The following is a 13,272-nucleotide window of genomic DNA, read 5'->3' on the forward strand; positions in this document are numbered from 1 at the left end:
TGCCTGTCATTCGTGTTAGTTTTTGAAAGTCTTCTGTTTCTTTGATTAAATAGGAAACTTTTGGAGAAAGAAATTAAGCTTGCTTTTTTTCCTTGCTGTCTGACCACAGATGCTTATTACACATGGAAATAGGAGCAGCCTTTATGGCTCAGTGTTAAAGCAGACCCTGAACCCAGATGTATTGGGAAGTTTGACCTGATCTGAATTCAGACCAAGATGTGTGTGTGTGTGTGTGTGTGTGTGTGTGTGTGTGTGTGTGTGTGTGTTGGGGGGGTGGGGAGCACCATTTTTCTTCTTCGTATCTGGTGACTCCAAATATCAGATAGATATTCGGAGCTAGATTGTAACCACCGGAGAGAATGAAGGGCAGTGGTGTTTGGCCAGATCTTTTCAGACCAGTCTTTTAGTTGCAGCATACGCTGTCAGTGAGGAAATGCGGCGCTCCAGAATCATGTGTATTCATTCCCTCCCTAGTTCATGGGCACGTGATTAGAAAGGCCTGTTTTACTTACCCTGTTGCAATGCGCTTAGTATGATGTGCCACTAACCTTCTTAAAACCGTCTACCCCAGGGTGGGTGGGAGCCAAACAGTGAATTACTGACATGGGCATGCGCATGCGCCACACTTATCAGATGCCCCATAAACCAGTCCAAGGTCTGTTTGTGCTGCCTAGGTGAGAGACATTTTACTTCATGTTATACAATAACTTTTTTCCTAATTAAAGGTTCTCAACCTTCCTAATGCCGTTACCCTTTCATACAGTTCCTCATGTTGTGGTGACCCTCAACCATAAGATTATTTTCGTTGCTACTTTATGACTGTAATGTTGCTACTGTTATGAATTGGGCAACCCCTTTGAAAGGGTCTTTCAACCCCCAAAGGGGTCGCGACCCACAGGTTGAGAACTGGTGCTCTAGGCTATCACCTCCTGAAGATATATTATTGATAATGAAATGTCTTTTGCCAGGTTTTACAATGGCTGACTCATTTATACCTATCCATTGTCATGCACAGAGAAAATATATGATAATCTTGTCGCACACACACTCATTTTTCTTGTTCCTGTAGTACCCTGTGAGCATTTCTGCATGTCCTTTAATAACTTTTCACTGTACAAGTGCACCATCATTTATTTAGCTGATTTCACATTTTGAGCATTTTCAATAAATTTCCTATACTAAATAATGTGGCAGAGATATCCTTGTAGATAAATCATGGATTTAAAAAAATTTAATAAGACTATATTTAGAGGAAGAAGTAAAAAAAGAATCTTCTTGGAATTTCTATGCTAAGGGATAGCACCGGAGAGCCGAAGCGAATCCCTTGTTTAAATGCATCCATGTGTGCTGGTTCGTCTTATGCCAAGATGTATGCATCACAATTAGATAGCCGTTACTTAGCCAGAAGCTACACTAGAAGTATTTAAATTAGCAGTGAAATATAGAAACATGAATATTTCCATTAGGGACACACACTAAAAGTAGAATTACCTGTGCTATATCTTTGAATAATACCCCGGCAACAGTGATTGTTCTGAACATTCTCTAAGTAGAATATTATGGAACAAAACAGCTTTCCAGGCTTAGGACAAAATACAAGGCTATTGGCTGTTATGCGCCGTGAATACGCTAGGGCTTGCTTATGGATTTAGGGAGCTTATGTTGGCCTTGCTTAGAGACCAGCATATCATTATAGATTCTTTTTCAATGAAGTCAAACAATTTAGAGTCTTTCAAACAAATTATCTGATTGCTGTGTATTCACTAGGGGACAGAGTAAATGCATACCATTATGTTCTACTAAAAGGAAAATCTTCTTATTAACCAGAGGGAAGGCAATGCAAGAGAAAAATGGAAAGAAAACGGTCTTCAATGAATCTGTTAAAACAAACAAACAAACAAACAAACAACCCGGTTGCTGACTGTTGATTACCAGGAAGGCTCCTCAGCTATCCCACTCACAGATTTCTTTCTTTGTGCGATTGTCTCTTTATCAGTCAGAATGATGGTCCTCAGGTTTGCTGACTGCTGTGCTGCTAAAATGAGCCAGCTAATATCCCCTTTCTATCTCTGTCTCTCCCACGTGAGTTTTCCTTAGAAGCATTGTCTTTATTCCTTGTGTGGTGGGATGGCTTGCGGCTGTCACGGAAGAGCTTCACAAGGGAGCATGATTTATTGATGCTGCTGTGGCTCTGAGAAACAGCAGCCCAAGCTTGGGCTGGGTGCTAATTAGGTTGTTGTGATCCTTGGGTGGCTGTGGGCTCTTGTGAGGTCTGAGTAGATCCGGGAGGAGAGTTCAGGCCATGACACCTCTCATAATGGCAAGACACTAATTAGCTGTGAATTACGGCAATGCTTTTGGATATTACATATTATATGTGGTATCCAGAGAATCTATCTTCATTAGATGCATGACAGGTAGTGTTAGTGGCCCTACTCTTATTTGACATGGGCAGTGAATTGTTTTTCTGATGGAAAATTTAAAGTTCCAACTGCGTGTCAATTGGTCTGGCTGTTCCTTGATTTCATTTAATTTGAAGGAAAACTTTATTGTTATTGTCATTAATATTAATTTGATGTTTGTGCCTTCTAAGCATTTAGATCATGGTTTCAAGCACACTTTAAGGGGAATGTGCTTTGAGGCCTAACCGTGAGCTGCAGGTGATTTTCCAAAGGTCTTCTGCACGTTTACTTTGTGACTGTACTTCAGGCAACTCTGCATAGAAGACTAGATGGTGGGGTAGAGAGAATTTCAGGTTTTGCTACAGTGAAGTTCTTTTAAGAACACATAACCCACAGACCATAGTTGAGCAGTGTCAAATTGGAGACACAAGGCAAAAGGCTCAGTGGCAATATTTTTAGAGAAGCACCCGGAGTTGAGTTTATTTATGTATATGTTTGTTGCCTTTCAACAAGCATGCCTACTACCTATCAGGGAGTTGGGTTTGCTGACCAATAGAGCTTGAGTTGGACGCCTTCAGGTTGAAGCGTCCAATGTGTGGTATAGCCCTTTGGGCATTTATTAGCAGACCTGAAAGAACTTGTCACATGACCAGAAAAACAACTCAAACCTGAGCATTTCTAACATTCTCACTGGCATTACAACTTGTTATCTTCCCTAATAAATCCTTTAATCATGCCTTTTGCCTGTGAGTTTTGTTTATTGCAGTGGGTATTAGAACCCAGAGAGGGCACAGAGAGAGAATGAAGGAAGACATCACAGGGGCCACCAGACCAGGGCTCAGCTAGCTACGCTAAAGGCTCTGCTGCAGCACAGGATATCCTTGTGCGCTACAGGGTCTCTTAGGGACTTCCTTTGGTATCTTAAATGGAGCACACGTGGGAGTGACCACTGCTTTGGTTCTCCGCAGTTAGAGCCCCATATCAAGGATTATAGGATTGTTTGGAAAGCCCAGCACCTATGGGCAATGGGAAACTGCAACTTTCCTTACAATATGCACGAGGAAATCGTGGGGGCTATGAGAAGCCGAATTCAGCCACAGCTTCCTCTGCTGGGGCTGGAAGATGATGGTGGGTCAGGCCGAATGAATCTTGTGCCATCAATCTAGAGAGCGCTCCAGGATTGTTTATTAGACATCTTTATAGAGGATAGCCTGAGCCGGGGCTGAGGTATGGCGCACAGAGGGACTGGGCACAATACATATTTATAAGGTAGAATTAATAGAAGTTGATGATGAACCAGAAATGGGTACGATAAAGGAGAATGAAGAATCTAGACTAGCTTTCAGACCTCTTTCTTAGATGACTGGGAGACCATCATGGCTTTAGCCAAGGAAGGGGGTGATTTGCAGAGAAAAAGAAGGGGTAGAGGAATATAAACGCAGAGCTGCTTGAGTACTTGTGGGCCGACATCCAAATAACCATGACTATTACTATCTTGCTGCTACTGATTTCTGAGCATAGAATTCACTGTGATGCAATTCCATTAGAAAGCGCACATCAGTAGGGTGGAGTGTGCACGGCTTTGACAAGAGTAGTTTGTGATCGCTGTGCTGTTCGTTTTTTAGAATATAAAACAGGACTTTGCGGTGATGTAATTCAGTTTTAAAATAATATACTAGAACTTTTAGATCCAAATAAACATTTAATTGCCAAAGTAATTGATTTCCATGGTTCAAATGATTACACTTTTTTTGTTTTTTAGAATTGCCTTACAAGGGGCAATTACTTGTTCATTAAAGACAGCCTTGATACTTGGATGTGGCCAGTTATTTGAAGCAACTTATTCAATAATATGGGTGATTAACCTGAGTAATGGCATGGAGCTATGTCTTTATACATATTTCTGTGTACTTTATAAATGAACTCTGGAGGCAATTCAAAAAGTAATGAGACCCGCAGCAGCTTCCTTAGGGAAGGTGCATATCCATCCTCTGGTGCATCCATCCACATTGACCCTGTGCATATCCTTTACGTCGAATTTACGTATTGAAAGATTCATAGAGGAGTTCGTCTCATTAGGGGCCAACATTTGTTTCTCAGACTAGATTGTACCCCTCTTGAGGAGAGAAACCTACTTTTGTTGTGCCTGTTCCATGCTTCTGCTCTGTCCCCTTAGTTTCCAGGAGAGCTATGAGAAGCCTGTTGACACGTCGACACTCACATCTTCTGTACAAGCAGAACACAGTGAAAGAGAAGGTTGACACATTGTGGAAAATGAAACCCAGGTTCACCGATCAATTTGTGTAGAAATTTCCAAATGGGAACCTAATTTGCTGTGTAAATTTTCATTGAAACAATAAAATGTTATAAAACAAAATCAGAAAACACTCAACCTCTGCTCGCTACAAGGAGCAAAATAAACGTGATTATTGCCATTTGCTTAAGCCTCTGCAGTCCGGACCATGTAAGGTCACAAAGAAGCCTCTTGTCTACAGTGTTTCAGGCTCATTTTATAAAAATGGTTTCTCACCCTGACGGCTTAGCCATTTCCAGATAATGGGACCGTCGTAGAGGAGATGACATTGGAAAAGGATGTCATTTGCACGTTGGCTCTTTATCTCCCTCCCAGGCAGAGGATCCAGACTCGAACGCACCTCACACTGGCCAGCACTCCCACACTTTTCTAGATCTGCAGACTCAATGCAGTCTCACTCTGCATTTCCATGCAAAAGGCTCTATGCTTTCTTATTGTCCACCCCACTCCCCGCCACCCGAGCCATCCATTCATCTACAAGGTGGTCATTGTAGCCATAAGAGTTTTAGTAATTCTATTACTATTAATCATGAATATAAGTAAAATTATGTCGCCCAGCAAAGACAAATACTTAATTACAGGGACTCTTTGCTCCTTGAATTTATAATGTAATGTATAGATTCAAGGATCTCTGTGATATTGGTTAATGATATTTTGGGAGTTCTGGTTGTATAGAGAGATTAAGCACTTGGCTGCTAAATGAGGTCAGCGGTTCAAACCCACCAGCCATTCTATGGGAGAAAGATGCAGCAGGAGGCTTGGCAAAGATTTATGTCCTTGGAGACCCTATGGAGGCAAGTCCCTATGAGTTGAAATCAGTGCGGTGGAAGTAGGCTGACTTTAGTTTAGTAAAGATGCTTTGCTTTTTAAAAAAGTGCACATGCTGCAGAAAGAGGTTTTTATGTTAATAACTTTAGTATCTCATATAAAATGTATTAAATTTTAAACATGTTGGTGCCATCTTAGAAAATGCCTTTTAATTAAAGTCATAATTTAGTTGTGTTCCGCTTAATTGTGAATATCATTGCCTATAATAACCAGTGACTTTTTTCATGAGTTATAGTATATGTTGCCTTTTCTTAACATTGCTGCTGATAAATTGTATTGCAGATGTTTTAAATATTCTATAAAGTTAAATGAACTTTTTATTATCTAGTACATGCATCTACACGCAGAGATACACAGGCAAAAAGTGTTGCTCTTGAAGGCAGGGGCTCCGGGAGGAGCCTCAGATCTATTGAAAATCCAGGACAAGCATTTCAAGAAGCTGTGCTATTCTGCAGAGGACCTGAATTCTGTTTCTGTTGATTTGGTTTTTCTTTTGATTGTATGTGAGCCTGGAATATTAACACATGCAAACTTTCCTGCTGGTTTTACCTGCTCCTTTCTTTCTTTCTTTCTTTCTTTCTTTCTTTCTTTCTTTTCTTTTCTTTCTTCTTAGCCTCTTTGTTCCTGTATTTGTTTAACGACTGTCCTAAAGGTTGACAATTCAAACCTACCCAAAAGTACTGCGGGAGGGCCAGCCTTGGCAACGTGTCCTAAAGAGTACAAAGCCTGGGATAGTTTGTCTCTGTAATTCTAGGGTTTCCTTGAGTAGAAAGAATTGACTTGACACCAATGCATTATTTTGTTGTTGGTTGATTGGTTTAATTCCCTTTGAATAATGTAATTTCATAATAATCTATTGTTAGGTGTTAGCCAGTAAATGGGAAGGTAAGTCATGTGGAGCTTGGTGAAATTACTATCTTTTCACAATTTATGACATGTTCTCCTCATTTAATAGCTTCCAAAATAAGTTGATTCTTTATTTGCATTTTATATTACACTGTACTTTCAGATCAACATAGTGGTTAGCTAACAATCACTCAACAGAGTTAGCTTTCCTCTGCGTTCTATTCAATTGTCCAAGGACATAAATGAACGATACAGAATTTTGATATCTTTAAAACTGTCTAGGAGTCCCTGGAAAGCAGGGGGTGCAAACTCTTAAGGTGTGTGACTAATAATCAAAAAGCGATTGGTTCCAATATACCCAGGAGTGCCTCAGAAGATAAGCCTGGCTTCCGAGAAGGGTCACTGTTCTGAAAATCCTGTGGTAGGCAGCTCTGCTTAGAAACCCAGGAGATTGTATTGTCGTGAGTTGTAATGGACACAATGCCTGGTTTGATGTTTGGTTTGGTAAGCACCCCCATGCCCCCCACTACCCATTCTCACACAACTTGAAAGCAAAGAAACCTGTTCCCTAGGAGTCCATTCAGTCCCATGGCAACCCCACGTGTGTGAAAATGGTTTGCTAATTAGAATCTGAATAGATGTCTTCTCCTTGTAGTGTGAGGCACAGGAAGGGAAACTTTGTGATTTGGCAGGAAACAAGGTCGACTGTTGCATCAGATCCACACCAGTCATGAAGGGGGAAGATGGGAGGATGCTTTGAACCGTGCCCAGTGGGCATGTGTGTGTGCCCTGTCTTAGAGGCGCACTAATATGGCTCCCAGGACCGCAGGAAGCCCAACCCTCCTATGCTGAGCTAGCTAAGTGATCCCAGATCCCTGAGCAGTCACGCAGAGTCTCCATTCAAGGGGGACCAGCTTCCAGCACAGCAAATAGTCGAAGGATGGAAGATGGTGACAGGTGATGGCAGCCTGCTGCACACTGGCCTATGAAGTTGACATCCCTGAGGGGAAGAGATGAGAGCACTGCTCTTGCGATTTTTTCACATTCTTCTGGTGAAGTATCACGAAGGAATTGATTCTATTTCTTCTTGTCAGCAAGCATGGAAACCAGGGGATCCAGCCGTGCTGTGAAAAGCCATATGGGCTGAATATTTGCAAGACATTGGAAACATGTTTGGGGCTTTCTGTAGTAACATCATCATTGGTTATGATCTAAGAGACGTAAATGTACCCGCATCCGAAGGGGATGCAGAAGAGGACACAAGAATGTGTTTTACTCCTCCACATCAGATTTCTTTTTATTTGATGATTATGAAATAAATACATAAAGAGAGATAGTCTTGATAATTATGGAATTCTTAGCCCGTGTTCTCGATCATTTACTAATTCTGACCCACAAAGGCCCCATGGGACTGAGGGGAACTGCCCCTGGGGATTTCTGAGACTCTAACTCTTGGTGGGAGGAGCAAGCCGTTCCCTTCTCCCACGGGGCAGCTGGTGACCTTGTGGCCAGTAGTCCATGGCATAGGCCACTGCCCCACCAGAGCGCCTAACCTCGGTTCTGGAACACAAATTGCGTCATCCTCCCTCCCTATCATGCCCCTGACTGTCTCAATGGAGCAGATGAAAGTACTTAAGGAAAGTCCTTATAGAAAGCTAACTTTTTCTATATAGATTTTTTATACTAGTGATCACACAAGCATCCCCTCCTCTTTATGAAACATGGTATTTGAATTCAGTGTGTGACTCTAGGATCCATATTTGTCTATTTCACCTTCCAGTCACTTCTGGGAATCCCTGGAATTCCTGAGTTGGTAGACCCACCGGCCTCTGTTGTTCTTAGATTTGTCTTCTTCCCTGTGTCTGCATGCATCTGCATGGTTATGCTGCACATTGTAAAACAAGAGATTAGGTTTAGCATCCACCTTACACTGGTATGAGTGCCACTACTTGGTTGATCACATCACATAAAATTGTGGCAGCTAATCATATTACTTTAATTGCATAACCTAAGATTATATAGGATTTCGTTCTATAACATTAGATTGGATTACATCCACAGATAAGGATTCTAGAATTCAACCCATAACATCTGGCTTAGAAAAAGTGATACTGGAAGTGAACAATAATCAGAAAATCATAAGAGATGGTAAGAGATGAACATTCATCTGAAAATCTAGAAAGAATCAAACACTTAGAAATATGCACTAAAAGAGACAGAATGTGCATTTTAAATGCATTTGATTTGCAATAATACAAGAAAATTCAAATTCTATGAAATCAGGCATTAAAAATCAGTATGAAAAGGCCATAGTGGGAGAGAGCACACAGGAAAATTGTCACAGCAGGGAAGCATATTAGTGACAAAGAGCAAATTTAAGATGCTCTCGGGAGAGTGAAGAAAATACATGTAAGTTTGGGAGAAGAGGAGACATTTCTTTGAAATTTACTAGAATACTTACTTAAACACAATAATTAAATATGTAGTAGAAAAAAACTTTCCTGAACAATTTATTAAATCTGTATTTGAGAGGACTCATAGTGTTCCAAGCAAAATAAAGGAAGAATTCACAGCCAGGACATTTCTCAACATACTTTTATGCAATAAGTTAATGAAAATGAAAAAAAATTGAGCATCTAGGAAAAATAATTACAGGAGAAGGAAAATTGAACTGGCCTCACAATTCCTTTCCACATCCTTAAATATGGAAACTCAATACAAACACAGAATTGTTTCATTTTCCCCTAGACTTTCCCCCCTAAACTTTAACTACTGATAATGTTGAAATTATATCAGTTTACTCTCACTCAAGTTCACTAATTGTTAAAACTTTGTGACATTTACTCTTTCTCATATACATGTAAGTTGCAGTTCTGCAACTTCACTTCAAAGAATTTTAGTTGCGCAATTATGGAAAATGATATTCTTCCTTATTATCATAATACTTTCATTAGTCCCAGGATGTTTGACAAGAAAACAATATTATTTAATATAGAGTCCATATTAAAATCTCCCAAATGTCTTCCAAGGGAATGAAAGCTCCTTTGTTATTTTATATAAAGATTATCCATTGCATTTAGTTATCATATTTCATAGTCTCTTTTCTCTACAACAGTGAAAAGCCTTCAAGGTAGATGTATTTGTAATTCTTTGCATTTTTAACTCGAGCCCTTCATAATTTTCCTGAAATGAATTTTCTAGTTTAATCTTTCATACTTCCCTGAATCAAAAGTAGCTTCCTGCAATGGAGATACAAATTGTGTCGTGGTGCCCTTGAACCTGCCCCTCTTTCTAACCTGTGTTTTTACTTTATTTGAACAGGATACTCAGAATTAGTCTCCTGTGTAGAATTTTTATTGATAAGTGCTGGCTAAAGAAGGTTGACATTTTAAATAATATGCTGCTGATTTTTCTTTTGCCTTATCTTACCTTGATATAAAAAATGAATTTTGAAAACATTACCAGGAGTATGTTTTGAATTTTTTAGCTGTTCATCACACAGTTGTCATATTATGACTTTATGCTTAGTTTGTAGCTCAGTTGTGTAAACAACTACCCAGTACACACTAGGCCAAGCATAATAATAACGTTATATGCAAAGCGCTTTAGGAATGCAGAAAAAAGACCAATAAAGTTAGTTTATGTAAGGGAGTAATAAAGGAAGCCTCACAGGGCAATGAGACAACAGCCAATAACCTACCAAATAGCAAAGAAAGCAAATGAAAACCAGAGTGCACAAAACTTAGTTCTTGTGTAATTATTATGTCAATTATTAAGAATCTTTTACTTAGAAACATCAGCTGCTGCTGTTTAGATTACAAATGAGGAATTATTTTCTTTGATGGACTTTTGATCCTTTTAATAAATAAAATGGAAATCTTTAAATTGCCCATCAACTACAACTTTTATATTTGAATACCTAACAAAGGCATTTGGTGAAATGTATTATATATACATGTATTATATATATATATCAGGATAAATTCAATATGAGTTATTATGAAGAGGCTTCAAAAAGTTTGTGAAATTTTTTGTGAAAAATTTTCAGAAAAACTTTCTGAAGGATCCTCGTATTTTTAAGTAGCAAGACAGTGCTAGCACAGAGACCTGAATCCTGAGCACAGGGAGCATATGCATTTAATGATCTCAAACTGGCCTCAGTGGAAAAATGCAAGAGTGAGCAGAGAAAGACAGAGGTGAAATGAAAAAGAAGAAGGAGGAGGAGAAGAAACAAGGCTTAGTTCACGTCAATCGCATTTGAAAAAGGAGGCTGGGTTTTGGATCGAACAGGAAACTAAGAGATATTGACCCAAGAAATGAAAGCCAATGACCACAGGCTTTTAAACTCTTCCCATCTCCCACCAGTCTTTGTAATTTAGTTCTTGCTACATATACTTCAGGTAAATACCAACTAAATACATATTTGCATCTCAGGCTCCCTGCTCATTAACTTAAATGCATGTAAACAATTTTTTGTTACTGTTATAAAAATGTATTATTGAAGAAATCCTGTGTAATTCAGCCTAAATAAATAGTGTGTATTATAGAGTGTTGACACAAACAAGGACCTTGTCTGCCAGCAGAATGCTAGGTGTGTTCCCTTGACTCAACACCAGAGCATTGTGCTGCTTTTCCTTTCGCTGCCCGCTCCGGAGACGAGGGGAGCCCGCTGGCACAGTGCACTGCACGTAGACTTGCTCAGCACAGGATTTGCACTCACTCGCGCTTCCTCCTGATACAGAGGAGAGAGGCGATCAAGCCACTCCTGCAAAGACTTAGAGTCTCAGAGTCCCCAAGGGGTAACTGTACTATGCTGCTCTGTGGGCTTGCAGTGGTTTGGCATCAGCTGCTGGCAGTGAAGTTCTGGAGTGAATTTGTTACGTAAGCTCTTATGAGTGGGGGTAGACGAGGTGGCAGTGAGCTCGGTGGTTGTTTGAGTCATTCAAGTATGTGCTCCTCCGCGTGGCCTATCAGAATACAGCATGTGGCCTATCAGAATATAGCATGTGGTCTATCAGAATATAGCGTGTGGCCTATCAGAATACAGCATGTGACCTATCAGAATACAGCATGCCTTTCTGGAGCGACTCATGCACGCCATGGTAGTGAGTTTGGTAAGTGGTTTTGTGGAAATATAAGATATTTTGTTTCCATGATACTTATTTTGAGGAAGGCGAAGGACATTTGATTTTAGTTGAAAATAAGTTTGTAATTTTGAAACATCTCTAGCAACCTGCGTCATAATTAAGAACTCAATGGGCAGCAAATTTTACCTTATTATTGTCAAAAAGATTGACTCAGGTTTAAATTTTGTTCATGATTTAGGCCCCTAGTTTCCGTGTAATGACAGTTACAACCAATGTATTCATGATGGGAAAACTAGTGAAAACAATAGTTTAATTTAGTAAATTAGTAGCTTTAATTTTAAATTTAAAATGATATGTGCATATTAGCTACTTTATAACTATTTGTCAGCAACCCATCAATCACCGAATCATTTCTACTGCCTTTTAGGTGTGTGCCTTGCATTAAGATATTGGAGCATTTGGCCCAACTTCAATCTGAGACAACTTTCTGTTGTCTTAAAAGCCTGTTCAGGTCAGAAGCTGAATTTATTTCCTGTGTGGTGCAGCAGGGCAGGGACTTTCTTTAAATCCCCCCTCTCTGTAGAGCTAGCTCATTTCATTACCGCCTGCAAACACTTTTAAAAAGGTTTTGTGACAAGTAAAATATGAAAGAGGTTAAAGTATAAACAAAGGGAAATGGCAGAAAATACAGACCAATTTTCATGTAGTCATAGATGTAGGCAGGAGCATTTTCTGTCTATCTTTTATGTGTATGATCCCGAATAATGCAATGATTTGAGCCATAAAGAACTTCTGGCTCATTCATTCATTATCAAATCTTAGCGCCCACTGTGTGCCTGTTGGAGTCGCTGGGTCTGGAGGTATTATAGAAAATAGCCCATCTCTAGACAATTGGACATCCCCTCACAGGAGGGTCACAAGGAAGGGGCGGGCCAGCCAGGGAGCAGTGTAGCACTGCTTAGGCATGCAACATTCCTCTAGGTCTTTAATGCTTCCTCCCCTCATTACCATGACCCCAGTTTTACCTTATAAATCCGCTTAGACCCAAGCATATACACTGGGCCAGATGGAGCGCTAGACACATGGGATCCAGGACAGATAAATCCCTCAGAACCAGTAATAGGAGTAGTGATACCAAGAGGATAGGGGGAAGGTCTGGGGAGAAAGGGGGAACCGATCACAATGATGAATCCCCCTCCTACCCCAGAGGGACAAACAACAGAAACGTGGATGAAGGGAGACAGCGGAAATGGAAGATATGAAAATAATGTATAATTTATCAAGGGTTCACGAGGGTGGGAAGGTAGGAGAGGGAGGGGAAAAACAGGGGTTGACACCAAAGGCTCAAGTAGAAAGAAAATGTTTTGAAAATGATGATGGCAACATATGTACAAATGTGCCTGATATAATGGATGCGTGGATGGTTATGAGTCCCAATAAAATGATTTGTATAAAAACAAAACAAAGGAAATAGTCTCTTAACTTCATGAAACTCACACTATAACTGGTGGGGAGAAGGTGCCAACTAAGTAGAAAAGATCACTCTTGCAATGCGGTGAATTATTAAATATGGCTCTTTTAGGTATAACTTTTGCTGCTTCCACTGAAGACCTTCATTTTCCTGATAGATCTGGGTAAGAAGGTGGTGGAATATACTGACTGGATTATGACTCAGCTGTGAGTGACTGTTAATAGGGTTCATTGTGATTTCCATCGAGCTGAGTATATTGAGTCATTTCAGAATCAAGAAAGGGAGATCTCACCACTAGCTAGAGAAAATGGACAGGAGTGGAGA

At 40.0% G+C, this 13,272-nt stretch overlaps 1 protein-coding gene across 1 annotated transcript in view; it reads left to right on the plus strand.

The window, feature by feature from the left end:
* The window catches only part of FRK (fyn related Src family tyrosine kinase), a 131,358-nt gene that overhangs the window by 73,593 nt on the left and 44,493 nt on the right, over nucleotides 1-13,272 (plus strand). The gene's annotated exons all lie outside the window — the stretch shown is intronic.

The sequence above is a fragment of the Tenrec ecaudatus genome, chromosome 7 (genome assembly GCF_050624435.1).
Source record: "Tenrec ecaudatus isolate mTenEca1 chromosome 7, mTenEca1.hap1, whole genome shotgun sequence".
Lineage (NCBI taxonomy): Eukaryota > Metazoa > Chordata > Mammalia > Afrosoricida > Tenrecidae > Tenrec > Tenrec ecaudatus.